Source organism: Rhipicephalus sanguineus, chromosome 11 (genome assembly GCF_013339695.2).
Source record: "Rhipicephalus sanguineus isolate Rsan-2018 chromosome 11, BIME_Rsan_1.4, whole genome shotgun sequence".
Classification (NCBI taxonomy): domain Eukaryota; kingdom Metazoa; phylum Arthropoda; class Arachnida; order Ixodida; family Ixodidae; genus Rhipicephalus; species Rhipicephalus sanguineus.
In genome coordinates, this window is record NC_051186.1 from 78,550,502 (window position 1) to 78,568,358 (window position 17,857).

The 17,857-nt window shown below is 47.4% G+C and overlaps 1 protein-coding gene across 1 annotated transcript in view; it reads right to left on the reverse strand.

Moving 5' to 3' along the window:
• Positions 1-17,857, reverse strand: part of LOC119374780 (medium-chain acyl-CoA ligase ACSF2, mitochondrial) — an 86,729-nt gene that overhangs the window by 2,667 nt on the left and 66,205 nt on the right. The window lies entirely within an intron of this gene.

Below are 17,857 nucleotides of genomic sequence, written 5' to 3' on the forward strand. Positions count from 1 at the left end.
GGCCACCCCAGCCCCCTGCGACCTTAATGCGACTAAGCATATTTGGGGCGGCAAACACAACCTTCACCCCCACATCGCTTCGCTTCGTTCTTCAGGCCACGCGACTTCTTATTTTCATTTCATTTTCATTTATTGACCCATGCATATGTGGAATAACTGCAATATTTCTAGTTTCTTCATTATTTACGGATAGAGGACGTCCGTGTTAGTCTTTCTTTGCCATGCCAACAGATTTTCGCAAACCGATACAGCGATACGCAGGATATCCCGCCTTTTTGCAGCTGGAAACTGCTGCTCATCTTATGTGCGCAAGTATTTTTCCAATGCTGTGCGTAATCAGGACATCACAATTCCTCGTTTAACAATATTCGAATGCGCCGACGCGAAATTAAACACCGATTTCGCTGAACGCGGGCTATACCACCCGCAAACATGCTCCGCAGTGAAACTTAAAAGCATGTATCAAGAAACTGCAAATTATCAGAGCAAGGCATCTCGCAAGTGAATTCTAGTCCCATTTCTTTTTTTTAAACACGTTTAAATGTGCTCACTTCTTTATACAGCGCATGACTTGTCAATTAAAATCAAACAATCATCTGCCTACCTGAACGCTGTAGCACCTCTCTACAGTTTGGTTGAACCCGATCACGAGCCGCTATGGCATTATATGCCATAGCGGCTTGTGAACAAGTAATCATTGAATAAATACGAATTCGGTGTTGCAGCTCACATTGCTCAGGATAGCACGTTTTTACTGCATGTATTGACACGTGATAGCTCGCATGCCGCTTAACTGCTACATCCGGTATACAACCGCTCGGTAATACCTACACTGACTGCATCATTCCTTTCGCATTTCATGCGTATAGAGATACATGCAAGTGCGTTCAGACTTGTGTAGTATTTAGGATTTAATAATAGTCAACCAGCGGCGACGCGTTTTTTTTTTTTCGTTTGGTGCTCCCACGGCGCCAACGAGCGACGGAACAGCCGGCGGGCTCGCCGACACTTTTCCCATGGCCTCCGAGACGGCGCGCCGCCGGCTAATCTCGGAGGCCATGCTTTTCCCATAGCGCTTCGCGCGCCCGCGGGGGGTTCTGGGATCGCTTGAAAAAGGTCTGTTGCTGTTTTCTAGAGTGGGTTAACTCAAGAATACCAGGAACGCGACCGGTTGCTGCAGGATACACTGTGTCATTCACGGCCACAGCAGATAGAACGCTGCCTTCCGTTCAACGCGACCGTGCGTCATCAAAGGCCCTTCTTACATAGCGCGCAGCTGGAGAGCTGTGCGAACATGGTAAAGCTGGACACACATGGAAAATCTTAAAAGGCCCTTAAACCACCATCCAGAGTTCGAAATTTAGTTGTGGTGTTGCAGTTGTGCACGAGTCTTCAACAAACACGTAGCCGCAAGAATTTTTCGAAACGGTGCCGTTTACACCCGTTTGATGATCCAAACAGGCCCTCGCTCGTTTCGCTCTTTCTTTTTCTACGCTCCGTTCGTCGGCACGTCTCTCTTCCTCACTGTGCGAAGAGGAAGAGCGGCGAGCGCGCGTAATTGCGAGCAGAAAAATCGGTTCTTTTTATAGATAACATAATGAGACACAAATGTTGACGTCATGACCAACGCTGGAGATCCCGAAAGGCCCGCAGAGGACAAGGGATGGTTTCTTGGAATTTGTGACGCGCCCGCGTTTGGCGTTGATGATCGTGACAACATTCTGAGTTCGATGCGCGTTTACTTGAAATGTTGAAAAAGATTATCGGAGGTAGTTCAGGGGCCCTGGTACGCGGCAAAGGTCAAGCAAGCACCGAAGTGCGACGTTAATCATACAGGCAGCCATTGCAGCGGCTTGACTTCTATGCTTGTGGCCGTTATCCTAGTTATCGAGATGGCCCTGCGCGCAGATCGCGGAGGTCTTGCTGTTATGGAAGCCTAGTTTATTTGTGACGTCGGTGGCACTGAGAAGCGCTCGAAAACACTTACTTCTCGCATATGACATACGTAGTTGAGCGAAGCGTGTCACGGCAAGGTAAGGTTAATGTTTTGTGGCGCGCTTCGCTTGCAGCGGACGCATCGTATTGTGCACGCACTGCGTACCCAATTTCGGCGTACGCCCTATAGTGTTTGTTACTTCACACTCAAGAAAAGGTCGAGTAAAAGGGGCGTCTTTTTGCTCCACAACGATAATCGTTACCTGGCTTGCTTGCGTTTATTTTCTTGAAAACTCAGTGGTTGCCAAATTACGATAGAGAATGATATGACACGCTGATGACGCGCATGCCGTTCGTGACCAGGAAATGCCGGGCCCTCGGCGATAACACAAGGAAAGCCACGCAAGATAGACCATCGTCGCTGGACAGAAAGACATCCTTTTCACTCGTTCTTTTTTTTAGAGAGCAGTTAAACTTCAAAAAAAAAGGCGTATTTGAAGCGTTTTCTAAATGCGAAGCATTTCTTTGCCGACCAGAGGAACTGAGCGTTTTTCTATCTATCTATCTATCTATCTATCTATCTATCTATCTATCTATCTATCTATCTATCTATCTATCTATCTATCTATCTATCTATCTATCTATCTATCTATCTATCTATCTATCTATCTATCTATCTATCTATCTATCTATCTATTTATCTATTTATCTATTTATCTATTTATCTATTTATCTATTATCTATCTATCTATCTATCTATTTATCTATTTATCTATCTATTATCTATCTATCTATCTATCTATCTATCTATCCGCCTACGTCTGGGCGCTCTCCTGGTCGGCTCCTTAACTTTGTATAAACCAATATTAGCATAAGAGGACATGGGTAGATGACCAACACGTTTAACAGGTTATTAAATGAATATCGTGATATGCTTGTTGCATACGTCATGGAACCCTTTCCCCCCGTCACATGTGCACATACCCGCCTACCAGGGCCCACGGAATGTGGCTATGCACTACAGGTGAGTAACAGTCTATATGAACCGACCAACGACGAGAATAGACTTTTGAAATGTTCACACGATAGCGTTAAGGAGCTCGTGTCTTGGAAAAACTCGATAGGCGCAAATAATTTAAATCACGGTTTCAGCCGGAATCGAGCCCGGGCACTCTGCGTTACAGTCAAGTGTCCTACCACAGAGCCACACCAGTGCTTGGAACTAATTCGCAAAAAGATCCTATACACACGTCATATCTGGGCAACGTCAATTGTGGTTGCAGTGTTGGCTAATCGCTTTGGTAACAATCTAACGAACATTAAGTATGTATTCCTATGATCCAGAAAACTATGGCCAAGCGCTGCTCGACCACTGAGAAGTATGCCAGCTACTACTGTTTATGATACGCACGTCATCGCACCGTAACGTGCACTTCGTTTCGATAAAGCTGACGTATATGCTCTAATGAGATGTAACGATCTTACATTGGACCATGAGCAACCCTTTAAACGTCAGGGTAGTACACGTGCCTGGTAAGCGCTCGATATGCCCACAACTGCAAAATTTACACAAAGACGTCGATACACTTCGTAACGCTTGGTTCCATAGAAAAAAAACAATAAAACAAAACAAATGCGACACTGGCAGCTATGCTTGCCGACTGCTTCGCATGAAATCGATTCCCACAATGCGTGGGATCGGCCGGAATTTCACTATCGTGTTCGTGTTGTGACCAGTCCCCGTGAAGCATTGATCAATTTAACCAACCATCATTTCGTTCCTTTTTTTTCAGCTTTGCAACATGGCCGTTCTTTCTACCACAGCAGCCTGGGCGGCAGCAGGAGGTGCGGTTTTATTAATTGGAGTGATTCGTTTACCCGCAACAGTGGCCTGATATTTCCTCGTTAGGTATCGTCATATTGTAGTAAGAGTGAAGAATCTTACAGCAGTGATTCCACGCCTGCGCCAACTGCGCCAAAGTGCGCCAAATTGTATTTACTGCGCCATCCTGATAATATCGACGAAAATTGCGCCAAACTGCGCCAAAGTCTCGGGTTTGGGGGCGTCTATCACCGGCAATCGCACGGCCGGCGCGTCAGAACATGTGCAGCTTGATCTTAGGGCTGCCAAAGTCACAACCACGGACCAAGCATTATTCCGCTGAATAAATATAGCGCTCGCGCGTGCGTCCCGAATAAGCCTCGATGCCATGCACGGTGCCGATGCAGCTTCTGTTCTGCAAGTCGGCTCGACAGCAAAACGCGCTCTCCGCAGAGGCTCGTGACGTCTAGGCCTCTCGGTAGCGAGAAAGTGCGACGGCGATTCATCGGCGGACGTCGTCTGTTCTAGAAACGCTGCTGATAGCTCGTTTCAAGCGTCGCACGGCACGTAAGGAAAGCAATGTTCAGTAATAACTACTACATGTGTGCTGCTAAAATGTCTGTCACTTCTGTTTCCGGACATCGCGGAATGAAATCTGGGATCGCTAGCAGTATATATATGGAACAATATCGAATTTTCCTTGCTTCGCGTTCATGGAAGAGCACGCGAACGGTGGAAACGCGTTCACACTTTTCCTCAGATATACTTTATCCATGGATCTTCATTCGGAAGAGCTTTTTCGTAATTGCTTATACCAGCACGTCCGAGTTTAATCACTCTGCAGTAAATACCCCCTAAATGGCCCTGCCCTTTCGAGCTCATGTGCTAGGGTTCCAATTCGAATTTTTGCTTGCTTTTTAAAAATGTCATCTCATTAATAAAAGCATATATCCTGGTCGGAGCAGCCGCAAATACGCAGCTGTCAGTAGCGGGCCCGTCGCTGACGGCCCACAGTGAAGCGGCTACCCCATGTTACACGTCCGCCTCTCGCTTTCGGGCGTCAATAGCTGACGGGTAAAAAAAAACTCAGTTTCGCTTAAGGGCGAAGCAATGAATGCGATACCAACAAATTGTATTGTTAAGCGAAGTAAGGCTTGCAGCTAACTCTTTTGGATTCGATCGCGCATAACTCAACAAAACACTGGTTTAAGGGAATATGGCCGCTCCAGGAACCCAAGCGTTTTCTTGCTCTGAGTTCTCTATACACGAAGTAAGCGTTGAGAGCACAGCAAGTTTACGAGCCGTCTCCTGATGCCTCGAGATGGCGCGCGCGCAAGCGACTGCGCCCTTCGAACGATGCGGTACCCTCCCCCCCCCTCCCACGCTCCCCTGGCGTCCTTTCATGCTCCTTACGAAAGACGGGCGGGGCGTTTCCTCTCTGTTTGATGAGCAATCGACGGCAGGCCCGCACGCGGGAAGATATCTCATGCGCTGTCCGTGCGACGGAGACAGACGGCCGGCTAGCTTAATCTCCGCTTCAGCCGCGTTCGTTGTCAGCGCTCGCGGCTAGAATGCGCGGGGTGATGTTATTAATTTGGTCTTTATACAGAAAATTACAGCAATGGCGACGGCAAAAATCCGCGGAGAGCGTCCATATAATTGTTATCACAATAAACATTAAAAAAAAGTTGAGGAGCCATTTCACTCTGTGAAGTGGATGATAAGCGAAGCTGTTTCGCGCATGGCAAGGAGGTGACATGGTGGAGGTCAGTTTGGTATGTAAGGCCAGGTTGTTAACGTTCAATACGCAATATTAATGCGAAAGCATCAGATGCCTTATCAAACACGAAAATTGACTGTCGGCGGCGTCAATCGATTGATGCAAAAAATAATCATGTGATGGCGTCATCATCACGTCATAGATCGTCAAAACTTGTGACGTCACCATGGCGTCATATATCGTGATGTCACGTGATGACGCCATCACGACATCGTCGCTTTACACTGCTTCCGTAATCGGTTCGCCGATCATGGAGCTAGCACAAAACCAGGTGAGGTGCAGAAAGCTTGCAGAGAAGGAGGGGGAGGATCAACCCGTCGATCGAGAAGAAAAAGAACCTGGCTTTCGCCTTGGAGTTTTCTTAGGGGAATGCATTAGGGACAGTGGCTCTTTGGCATTGAGGCACTGCTGTACATCACGGCGTTTGTCTACAATGTCTGCTGATAACCACATAGATGTATTTAGAGTGCTATTTCATAAAGTACAATGTTATTGATCTGGTATTCTGTTTATTTGCTAGTGTCGAAAATAATCGCCGAAGAGGTTAATTCAGAACACTCAACTGCATGAGCCCTTATTTTTTCATTAGCGAGTGAAGCATGGAGTTCTCCTGAGATGATTTTTTCCATGAGATTTGCAATGAATCGAAATATTTCTAGCCTTCATAAGAGCCCCATAGTAATATTCCGGTGCTTGAATGTTATTGCAATATGCTTCTGTAGTGCACTCCAGGATGTAAAATTCGCTGCTCCAGAGTGCTCCCAGATGCAAAATTATCTGCTCCAAAGTGCTCCAAAACGAAAATTTTGCTGCTCCAAAGTGCTCCAAAACGGAAATTTTGCTGCTCCAAAAATTGCTCCAAATCAGAAGTCCTCGGTAGCATCACTGTTACAGCACTATCAGTACTATAGCGCGAGTTATCAGCCGTCAAAGAAACTGAATCCAGTGGCTAAGTCCGTCTACCATGCTCTTACTCATGTATTACCGCGCTTTAGGTCTAGTCACCTACGCTCGCGTGCATTTAGAAACTTACGCCCCTATAGACAACCCAGGCTCAAGTACGGGCGCGACGCTCGCGCGGCCGAGCTATGCGTCACTGGGGGCAGACGCTGCCCGCGAAATTGCTTTGTCGCCGGATTTGGCGGCGGCAAGGAGACCTGCGCGCAGGCGCTCCTCATTCGGCCCGAGCACTGCTAGTCAGCGATAGTTACATTGTGACGCGCCACAGGTGCAATCCGAGAGCGCTGCGCGTGCGCGGAAGTCGGGGCGGCAGTGTTGTGGCCGTGGACATTTCCACGGCCACAACACTGCCACACAGTATGTGGCGCCGCTCGACGTTGCTTTGGAAGCCTATTCATGTAGCGCACGCACTCCGATTCGTTGACACTGTAAAAATGTGCGCAAGTATTCGAGAAGTTCGGACACAGTAGGTGCACATAGGTTTTGCTCTAAACGACAACATGCAAGTTTTGCGCTGAGATATATAACCACCTGTCAGTGTTACAACATCGTAGTAGCCAAACCAATTTTAGGTCTCGAGCTACTCAGCACACAGAAACAATTGATCGCAGAATGTTTCGTTTTTTTTTTCTTTTGAGAAACGGCTAATAAATAACAGGCTTCGTCGCACTACTACCCCGCATAAAAAAAAAGAAAAGAAAGAAAGAGAAAGCGTTGATGGTGTTACGGAGTTTCCATATAGGCAGTAGAAATTGACGGGAGAATACGAACTCGCAATGTGTTCCTCACGATTGATCTCTGAGATTAAAAAAAAAAAAGAATGCGAAGGAAATCGATGCGGCATTTGTAGTTTCATAATTTCAGGGAGATACTCTGACAAATATTTACGATGTGTCGGCGTATCTACCACTCAGCAATTATTGCCACGAGCGTATAGGTCCTGTGTAGCTTTAATAGGCTCTCTTGCTGTATATACACTGCTAAGCGAGCATCCTGAATACATATAAGAAAGCGCGCAAAGACAACGTGACTGAACCGCACAAGTGCTTGTTGGTAAGGCTACTGCAGAGCACTGTTCAGCCATTTGTTGTCTTTTGGTGTCTACACATGTCGCGAACCTACATAGACCGACAGTTATTCGTGCCTTCAGACTCACACACACCAAATGAAACTGGGAGTTGTATTAAGCCGACGCTGTTATTAGCGACTAAATGAAAGTTGTCATTGACTTTTTTACAGCGAAAGCTGTTATGAGATCATTTCACCGGCCGTTTTTGGCGCCGTAGTTGTCCGCCGCCGCCGCCGCCGCCGGTGTCCGTAACCACTATCGCTCGAAATAAGAAAAAAAAACTAAATAAGAAAAAAATTCCAGGATGCAACGAGGTTCGAACCTGGGCCCTCTGCGTGGGAGCCCAGTATTCAACCTCTAAGCCATGCCGGTGCTTGAAACTGCTTTGCTAAAAGGTCCTATACAGGCTTCATGTCGGGAAGGAACCACATTAGCATATGCAATATAGCGTGGTAGAAGAGTAAAATAAGCACCAAGCGTCGCACAACGCGAATTCTGTAACCAGGCATCACACAATGCGAATTGCGCAACGAGTAGGTTGTTGAATGCTTCCAACCCATTACAAAGGATCCTGCCATAATTCTTCATCGTCATCAGGCACAGCATCAACAAAGTGCGCATAATGCCTTACATGGGTTTAGCAGGTACCAACGCTCTCCGTAGAATGACGAAAAATGGCAGAGTGCCTGCTGCCCTACTTCTCAAAAATTACAATTATTTATAGCGTAGTGGGTTCCTGGCAAGTGCACTTGTATTGGTTGCCATGGAAGCCCATAAGCGCATGATCCACTTCCTCTGGGTCTCAGTAAAATTACATTGATTTATAGCGTAGTGGGTTCCTCTCAAGGGCACTTGTATTGGTTGCCAAGGAAGCCCATAAGCGCATGATACATTTCCTCGGGGTCTCAGTAAAGTTCTTCGCCCCCCCCCCCCCGTCTCTTTCCCACGTCAACGTATGTTATACAGCATGACGGGAGAGGGAAATAGCGACCGGGCGTCACCCAATGCAAATTACATAACTGGTGGGCCGTTTAAACATTCCAACCCATTACAAAGGGCTGCGCCATAATTCTTCATCGTCATCAGTTGTCGCGTGAACAAAGTGCACATAATGCCTTACAGACGTGTAGCTGGTGCCTCGCTTCTCCGCAGAATGACGAATAATGGCTTAGTAGGTGCTTCCAAACTTCACAAAAATTGTGATTTATGGCGTAGTGGGTACCTTTCTAGTGTACTTGTATTGTAGCCCCAAGAGAGCTTAACGGGCTCTAGAAACGCCGCTCTTCCAGCTTTCGCTGTGACTGTGCTGCGGTTTTAGAGCAGGCCTGGCGTTTTTATATTTTGTTAAACAGATCAACTTGCAGTGATTACTACTTGACTGACATCTTTATGAACTAATTTACGCTAATTATCGCTAAGTTTCCACGGATATATCCTTTCAAACAATTGCGTTAGCCGCTTGCTATGTGCTACTTCCAGCTCAGATCTCGTACAAAGCGAATACGCGAAATTAAAGATAAGTAAAACGTCGACCGTACACGCTTACAACGCGCGCGGTAGCGTAGCACGGCTCGTACACATAGCTGGCCATTTACATAGAGGTTGCCTCAGATAACTCATGCTAATCTTTAAAAAAAATCCACGTTTGCGTTATAAGAATACCATGCGCTTAATATACTGTCCTTCTAAAATTAAAAACAAGTTCTTTACGGTCAGTTTAAGTAACAATTCACTGCAATTATCTAAAATGAAGAACACTCCATCGAACGCCAAATCTTGAATGGGGAATCATAGAGCCTATACTAACAAATATAGCAATTGCTTCCTGCCAAGGTGGCTACTGGGATATTAATTTTTCAGGGCTGCAACAAAGTGCACAATGTTTGAAAAAAAAAAATCAGTTTCACCGTAAGGGCGAATCAATGAATGCGATAGCACCAAATTGTAATGTTTACGAAGTGAGGCTGGCAGCTAAGTCTTATGGATCCAATCTCGTGTAACTTTACAAAACACTGGTGTAAGAGAATACAGCCGCTCCAGGGAGAGCAACACTTTTCGCATAGTCTCTTCGCTTTGAGCGCGCAGCTAGTAGAAGGGTGTACGAGCCCTCCGCTGATGCTTGCCGAGATAGCGCGCGCGCCAGCGATCCCGACCGCGCCCTTGTAATCAAAGTTCACAGTTGCTGCTCGAGCGACATTCCACCCCCCTCCCGCTGCCCGCGTCCCTTCATGCTTGTTCAAGACGGGCGGGGCGCTTCCGCTGCTTGAGCAGCATTCGACGGCAGGCCTATCCTACGGGGGGATGTTATCGCATGCGCCCTCCGAGCGACGGGATGGGCCGGTTCGTTTGACCTCGGCTTCAGCCACGCTTTTACCTGCGAGTAAAACATACCATGCGCGGGGCGATGTTATCGATTTAGACTTTGTACGGAGCTTGACGGCGACAGCAAAAACCCATCGAGAGTGTCCACATGATTGCTATCGCAATAAAAATACTGCGTGTATAGGCGCTTGCGTGCACGGCGCGAGTACTTAGCGGTGCATTAGCTCATAAATGCAGCGCGAAAAACAGGGTAGACATGAAACTACAGGACCACGTGCTTTATCTACTGTTCGTCTTCGATATTTTTTTCGGCTGTAGCAGTTATAAATCCATACGGACTGTCCCAATTTACCGTTTTCCTGTACGCATTACGAACTCGCTCAGCAATCTGGTCTTGTAAATTCGATGATATTGCGATACCAATTATGCGCATTTACCAGTTAGGCGCATTTCAGCCGTCGCCGTAGCCATGAGGTTCCATATAAAGTCCAAGTTGCGATGACATCGCCTCGCCAGTCGTTTGTTCTATGTGCGAGTGCAAGCGTGCGAAGGCAACCGACGATCGCGACTCAAGCGAATAGGAAACGCGACGGCCCTTATTCGTCGTGCGATAGGCCAATCGGGGGCACCGGTGAGGGGCTGCGTGGCTCCGGCAGAAACTGCGTACATTTACTTTAATGGCTTCTAGCCACTATACCTTTACCGACCAGGCGTGTTTGCGTGCCCCAATCAAAAACTCCCACGGCCGAGTCATTGATCATCTGAAGAACCAATTAAGCTGAAGAAACAATGTCACAGGTGCGCAGTGTACAAGCGCGCATCAACTAATTACTCCCTCAGAGCTAGTGCCCCCTCCAAGAAGGCTATTTCCTTCTTGGACAACGATATCGATGTCATGCTTACCCAACCACTACCTTCACGTCGCATTTGGGCTGCCTCCACAATCTCACGCGTGCGCTGATCCGCGTCATGGAACACAGCAGTGCACCGCTCAAACAACGGTTTACATCCGCACTCGCGGCAATGAATAGCCAAATCCCCATCACTGCCCCTTTGTACCCTGTTAGCATGTTCGCGCAGGCGATGGTTCAAGCAGTGACCTGTTCGGCCAATGTAAGGCCTTCCACACGAAAGTGGCAACCTATATACGACTTCTTTCGTGCAGTCGACGTACTGGTTCCGGTGTTTCACGCCGCATTTTTTCTTCCTTACCTACAACTCGGCTTGTGGCGATGCAGAGTCTGGACAATCTTTCGACTCTGCACCACACCAAATTGGTGAAAAGAGCCATAGTCAGTTCGTGTCTGAACAAAACGCTCAGTAAACGTGCAAGCACGGCACTGATCAAAGTTTCAACGCGCAGGTGCGTAGCCTGACGTTGCAGGCCTGGTGCGAGCTTTTTCTTTGGCCAGAACAGGCGTACTTGACCAGCCAATTTCGTGGCCTGTGGATTCCACGTGTTCAGCGAGGGCATTTGTGTTCTTTTGGTCGGTGTATCTTTTCGCGTTTACACTATGCATTTCCCCGGCCAGGCGGGTTACCGTCAAACTTTGGATTTTATCAACTTTCGCTTATATTGACTTGTTCTTAGGAATGAAGCTTCAGTTAATAGACAGCGCTTGTTTCTGGATTTTGCTAATCTTTGGTGTTTTTCCTATTTTGCGATGACCGGGCCAGCTAACCACGCTTCCGCATCGAATCCTGTATCGCAGTGGGCGCCGTGATCGGACTGCTGACGCCTTGCTGGCTACTGTGCATCATTCACTGCCTAGGATTCGGGTCCGACGGAGTCGTGGCTGGTTCCATGGCTGCCTGCGTACAGTCCTCCATTGGCGACGTCTCAGAAGGCAGCTTGTTCGCCTGCTGCCAGAGTTGGGGAGCCGCAGGGTGCCACTGCGCAGTCTACATCACGCTCGCAGCTCTCGGTGCAGTGGCTGGGTATTACGCCGCCAGTGCTGTCGCTGCGGCTTTATGACGTCCACACGCAGGCATGACTTCTTACCGCTTCAGAACAAATGTGGCACACAATGAGATGTGGAGAGGGACGAACACTTTCGTTTTGTGTTTGCGTAATAAATATACTATGAACTTTCAGGTAATAGGTTTGGACACTTCACGTTTTTTTTAAACAATATACTGCCAATCTAGCAGGGAATCACGTTTGCGCGGAAGTATGACTGAGCCCAAATGTAGCAGAGCCAAACAAAATGAGTGTGGTATGCAGCATAGTCATACAAAGTGAGGGTGGGTTACATGCAGGAAAAAAAAGGGGGGGGGGGGCTTCTTTACTATAGTGGTCTATGGAATACGACGCAATGGGTAAGATCATTAATTCTTTACGCATCCGCGCAGCAGCTTTGGAAATGGTGGATTCGGAAGGATTCACACTTGAAGATTCTGGTTCATGCATGTAGCAATAATAGGAAACCTCAGTGTTTGTTCTTTCTACTGAGCAATGGTTGTTAAAGCGGGGACTAAAAAAACAGAAAAAAAAGAAACAAAAAACAGTTGGTAGGCGACCTGGCCGAAGGCTTGAAATCTTTTTTCATATGTATACTGAAGATCAGGGGGTGATCCTATACACGTTTTATGGCGACGCCATCGCTGATAACGTTGCTATGCTCTGAGAATGTCATTTGCAAGCTGACGAAATACACTGCTACGCTCCCCTACCAGCTCTTTCAGCAATGACAAACCAATGGTCTGTCATTTCTTATCAGTGCGAAAGCATTTAAGCCTCACGAAGAGGAACCTTCGGCCTCCCTCCGGAGTTAACATCCGATGGCAAGAAAACCCACATCGCCAAGTGTTCACATCACGTTTCAATGTCAGTTCGAACCAACCTGGACCACACGAAAAAAAAATTGACCATATCCAATGCGAGAACTGAAATAAAAGTTGACCTAGTTAAGAAACAAATGTTGCCCACTCTCAAGATTGACTTGGCCCAACCCACGTAAGCTTAGCGGACGCTTGCGTTTGTGGAAATGGCGTCAGTGCCATCACGTGACTCTGCTTCATAAATAGGGACGCGCAGACCACATCTCCTGCCCTCTCTAGAGGGTGTTGGCGGGAAGATAAAGTATTGTCGCTGCCTTTCGTTTCTCTGGGTTGGCTCAGTGGCAGCAGTATCAGCGTGAGAAGCGGAGTTCAGCTAGCGTTAATACTTTCACACGGTGATATGACATAATTACTTAAGCTGCATGGTACATTCTGTTATGCATCGGAAACAGATATCCACATCTTGCCAGACATAAGCGATACAGACGCACGATTCCTATGCGGTATCCAGACTATATAAAGTACACGCATCTTCGATACTCCACAACGTAGTGGCCATAATGCCTTACAGATGTTCAAAGAGTGCCTCGCATGTCCGCAGATGTCGGCCAAGAAATAATGTTAACATATCAATATAGCGTGGTAAAAATTAAAATAACGACCAGGCGTCACACAGCGCGAATCGCGTAACGAGTGGGTTGTTTCAATTTAATAATATCTGGGGTTTAACGTCCCAAAACCACGATCTGATTATGAGAGACGCCGTAGTGGAGGGCTCCGGAATTTTCGACCACCTGGGGTTCTTTAACGTGCACCTAAGCCTAAGTACACGGGCGAGTGGGTTGTTTCAAGCTTCCAACCCATTACAAATGGCTCAGACATAGTTCTTCACCGTCTGCAGCCACGCATCAACAAAGCGCGCATAATGCCTTGTAGATGTGTAGCGGGTGCCATTGCTTGCCCGCAGAATGAGCGATATCATAGTGGGTATTTACCTGCTACCCAAAATTATGACGATTATGGCACTGTTGGTCTCTTGCAGCTGTACTTGTAGTAGTCCCAGGAGAGTTTACAACGGGCACTAGCATGGACGCTCCTTCAGCTTTCGCTGTGACTGCGCTGCGTGTTCCGCGCAAACCTGGCGTTCTTTTAGGCGTGAAGCAGCTTTTGCGCTGGGCTTTGTCCGTAGTTCCACTGGCGACCGTCCGCTTTCTAAAACCTACCATAACCATCTGTAACATATTGAGCGCACGCTCGCTCCAAGGAGAAGTCTTCTTCGTCTTGTTCTTCGACCGCCTTGATGATACGTGCAGAGCACTTTAGGGGCCCGGGCTGCCGTATGCTGTCCTAGCTTGGCGTAACGCAGACAAGACCCCGTGTACTGGCACGCGCTAGCGCGTTCGGGCTTGTGTAAGACGCTGTGGCCTCTCCCCCATACACTCTCTCAGCAATTACGTGATGGCGTCGGAGAACGAGATTCTACAGACGCGCGATGAACTCGCGTGGCGTGCTCCACAAGAGTTCGGGACGAGCAACAGCAAGAGCAACTACAGTGAATTCATGGTGGGCTCCACTTGCAAAGACGCGTTAACATCGAGCAAGGTGCCCGTGATGAACGGAACTTTAAGTCGACCCATGCTCTCCTTCGCATACCCACATAGTTCCCTTTAGTGGGAGATGGTGTAACTTTTTTTATTTAAAACAGCGGAGCTGTTAAAGCTTGGGGCAGCGCCGTTTGTCGGTAGCACAAAACTGGAGAAGCGGGGCAGAGCGAAGCTAAGAGTGGAGGAAAGCCGAGTATAGATATGCAGTGCAACGGTAGGAGAGGTGGAGGAGTGTAAACGCATGGTACAACTTAGTGTAATAAAGCAAGGGCGGAGGGGAAGCGAACTGAGGAGGATGCGTGATGTGAGGTGAGGAGGAGAGAAAAGAGGATGGGAGAGGGTGAAGCACAGCATGGCCTTGCATAGTATATTACAGCAAGGGGGTGGGAAAGGGAAGTGAGGCTGAGGGGAGAAGGTAAAGCATTGCATAGACATGTATGGTATAGTAACGGTGGCAAAGGGATGTGAGGGTGAGGAAGCTGTACCCTCTAGATTTCAAGGCCTGAAGACTGCAGCCGCGACGTCACGAAGTGGCGGCGGCGGCTGCTCGCCACCGAGCAGTGAAGGCTAGCGTAGTAACGTCTGCTGTGCGCCTGTCCGTGTCTTTTCTTTCGTCGGTGTTCCTGTTCTGCGCCTCAGAACTCCCTTCCCAGGAGTGAAGGAATTGCGTGCAAATATTTACGCTCACAGGCTGATGATGATGATGATGATGATTTACGCTCAAACAAGCCTCACCCATTTTTGCGTATTTTTTCTCTCTTGAGAATAAGTAAAAGAAGTGCGCTTGCTCTGAGGGATAGCAAGCTCTTAAACACAGTTTCGCTGAGCTTATGCCCTGTATTTCACCTCGTTAGTAAGAAGAAGCAGATATATCAAATGTCCAGAAACTTCACATAATTTTGTTCGTCGGTTCTTGATTATACATCCGGTATATGTAGTAGAAATTTGCGACTGATTCATATATCGGCTATAAAATATACCGAATATGCAGTCGCACTTCGAAGAGAATTATCCTCGCGTAAAACTATCAGGGAAGTTTGAATAAAAAAAAAACAACTATTCACAAGCCAACTTTCGACGCTTGGTAAAACCGCAATGGTAACTATTTGTGCAAAAATGCGTATGCTTCATAGCTTTGCCCCTTCGAGTTGCGCTTGCCAGTGGTAGGGAAACTTCTGGGAAGGTTATAAAAAATATAGGATATCTCACACCAGGTCCGGAACTGCTGCTCAAGAAATTGGTCTAATTCAACAGCAGCCGCCAATACTCAGCTCTAACAACTGGTTGTAGCAGGCGAGTACATACGCACACCAAGACAGCTTGTGCGGAGTGTCCGTATACATTTATTCATAATATATGAAGTACATAAGCTATTTCGTTTCTTTACGTATGGCAACATGAAAGGATCGGCTAGGAGAATGACGCTTCAATATTTCTAGAGCAAACGCTGTCTGCTTTGGTACCGGCAGTCGTCTGTGTGGTGCTGCTGCTGTCAACGTAAGCTGTCAGAATGGGCGACTGGGGCCGTCCGGTACAGGCCGTTCGCGACTGGTGCGTTATAGTGGCTTGCTGCCCTTCCGTCGCAATAGTGGCTTGCTGCCCTTCCGTAGCACGAAAACACGCGACACCGCCGAGAGCACTCGAATGCGCTGCCCCTTCAGCAGCCACGCTTGGGTCGGCAGTGTATTTCGCCTCGAACAGTTCCTGCCGTATGCGCAGCATGGCTAAATCTCTTTGGTACGGGCTCATCTGTCGGAGCTGCCAGATCACGAATAGGGTGAATGGATCTACAGAGGGGGTGTCGTCGACATCTGCAACGCCAGGTTCGTTGCTCTGTCCGTGCTTGGTGCCGTCGACAGAGCCGGCTGGCGAGTCTCGTCCCTTTGTATCATCCGATGACGGTAGTCTGAACGCTGGTACAACGATCTCGCCCTGCTTCTGGCTTGTGGGGGCCGGCTGCAAAAATAATTCGGAAACATTGTAATATGATCCGGAAGATTTACTTGGGGATACTCAGAAACTGCACTCGAAAGAAAAAGTCACGGTTTTGCCGCAAGGGCGAAGCAATGATCGCGACAGCAACAGATTGAATTTCTACACGAAGTAAGGTGGACAATTGGGCTAGTTGGTAAGGTTCCATCATAGTTAGAGCAACGCAAATAACGCAGACGAAGAAGGAGACAACGAGCGCTTGTTGTGGCTCCTCCTTCGTCCGTGTTGTTTGCGCTGCTTTAACCATAAAGGCTAGCAACGCACTCCTTCAGCATGCAACCGGGCGTAACTCGACGAAACGCTGACGCAAGAAAATGCGGCCGCTGCAGCAAGCGGAGTGACCTTCGTTATGTGTGAGTACAAATTTTGTGTGTTAGCTAAATGAGGAAGGTGACACAATACACCTAACTCTTTGAACCATGAACCAATCTGCGTTTCGAACTTTCTCTTAGTAATCGTTCTTGACCGCTGCAGGGGTGTCTTAGTGGAGTTCTAAGGCGCTGGAGAGCACCAATATCCATAGTATATGCCCAGAGCTTGGAGGGGTCAGTCGAGCCAAAAGCCTTAATTGCTATAAATGATGAAAGAAGAATTCGAAGGCTTTTGATGTTCTGTTGAAGTTGTAATCAAACATCCGACGTTTTCAATGCGGAGGGCGCCGATTCCTGAAATATGCTTCCTCTTTCGCCATCGTTGTCTCCAAAATTCTAGCGTTTTCTGCAATACCTTCAGGAGCAGTTTACTAGTAGGATAATTCAAGTACCGGTTGTGTAGTTTGAGCCTTCTTTCGCGTCGCCTCCTTGATGGACTGGGGCAAAAAGATACCTCTCCTGGTCTCCCAGTCGTTCTGATTTCTCTCAAAGATGTTGACTGTGTTTAGTGATGACTAATTGATTATGGTTTGACTTCAATAACGATGTTGTCCGGCCCACTTGTTTTACGGGTAGGTTGCTGCTGTATAGCTCGGTTAACTTTTTTTTTTATAAGTACTTGTTTTGGTTCGTACTCTAAGTGTATGCAAGGCGTTTCCTCAGCTTCAGTTTTCTTAATACACAGGCATTCAGTGCAATCCTTCCACCTCCCATTGTCTCCATCGATCATGGGTTGTTTTCCTTGCATGTTGGTGACGATACGGAGTTTCGGTTGGAAAACTCCCGATTTACTTTACTTAGAAGGATTGATTGTTGGGCGAGTTCGTAATTCATGATGAATGCAAATAGCGCGAAAAAACGTAATACTAGACGAAGAAGGCTACAGCACAAGCGCATACTAACAACTGAACTTTTATTAGAAAGACGAAAATATATAGGCCTTCCCTTGCGTTAACTAAGGCAGAGATAACGTAGCTGAATGCGCACATCTAAGGTTTTCGGTAGTGTTCGTGGTGAACATGTGGTTTGGGCTGCCTATATATTTTCGTCTTTCTAATAAAAGTTCAGTTGTTAGTATGCGCTTGTGCTGTAGCCTTCTTCGTCTAGTATTACGTTTTTTCGCGCTATTTGCTTTGATCATTTACTTTACTTTGTTTAAGATGTTCCAAGTTATACCATTTGAAGCACCACCCTTTCCCAGGACGTCAATATGGGGGGAGG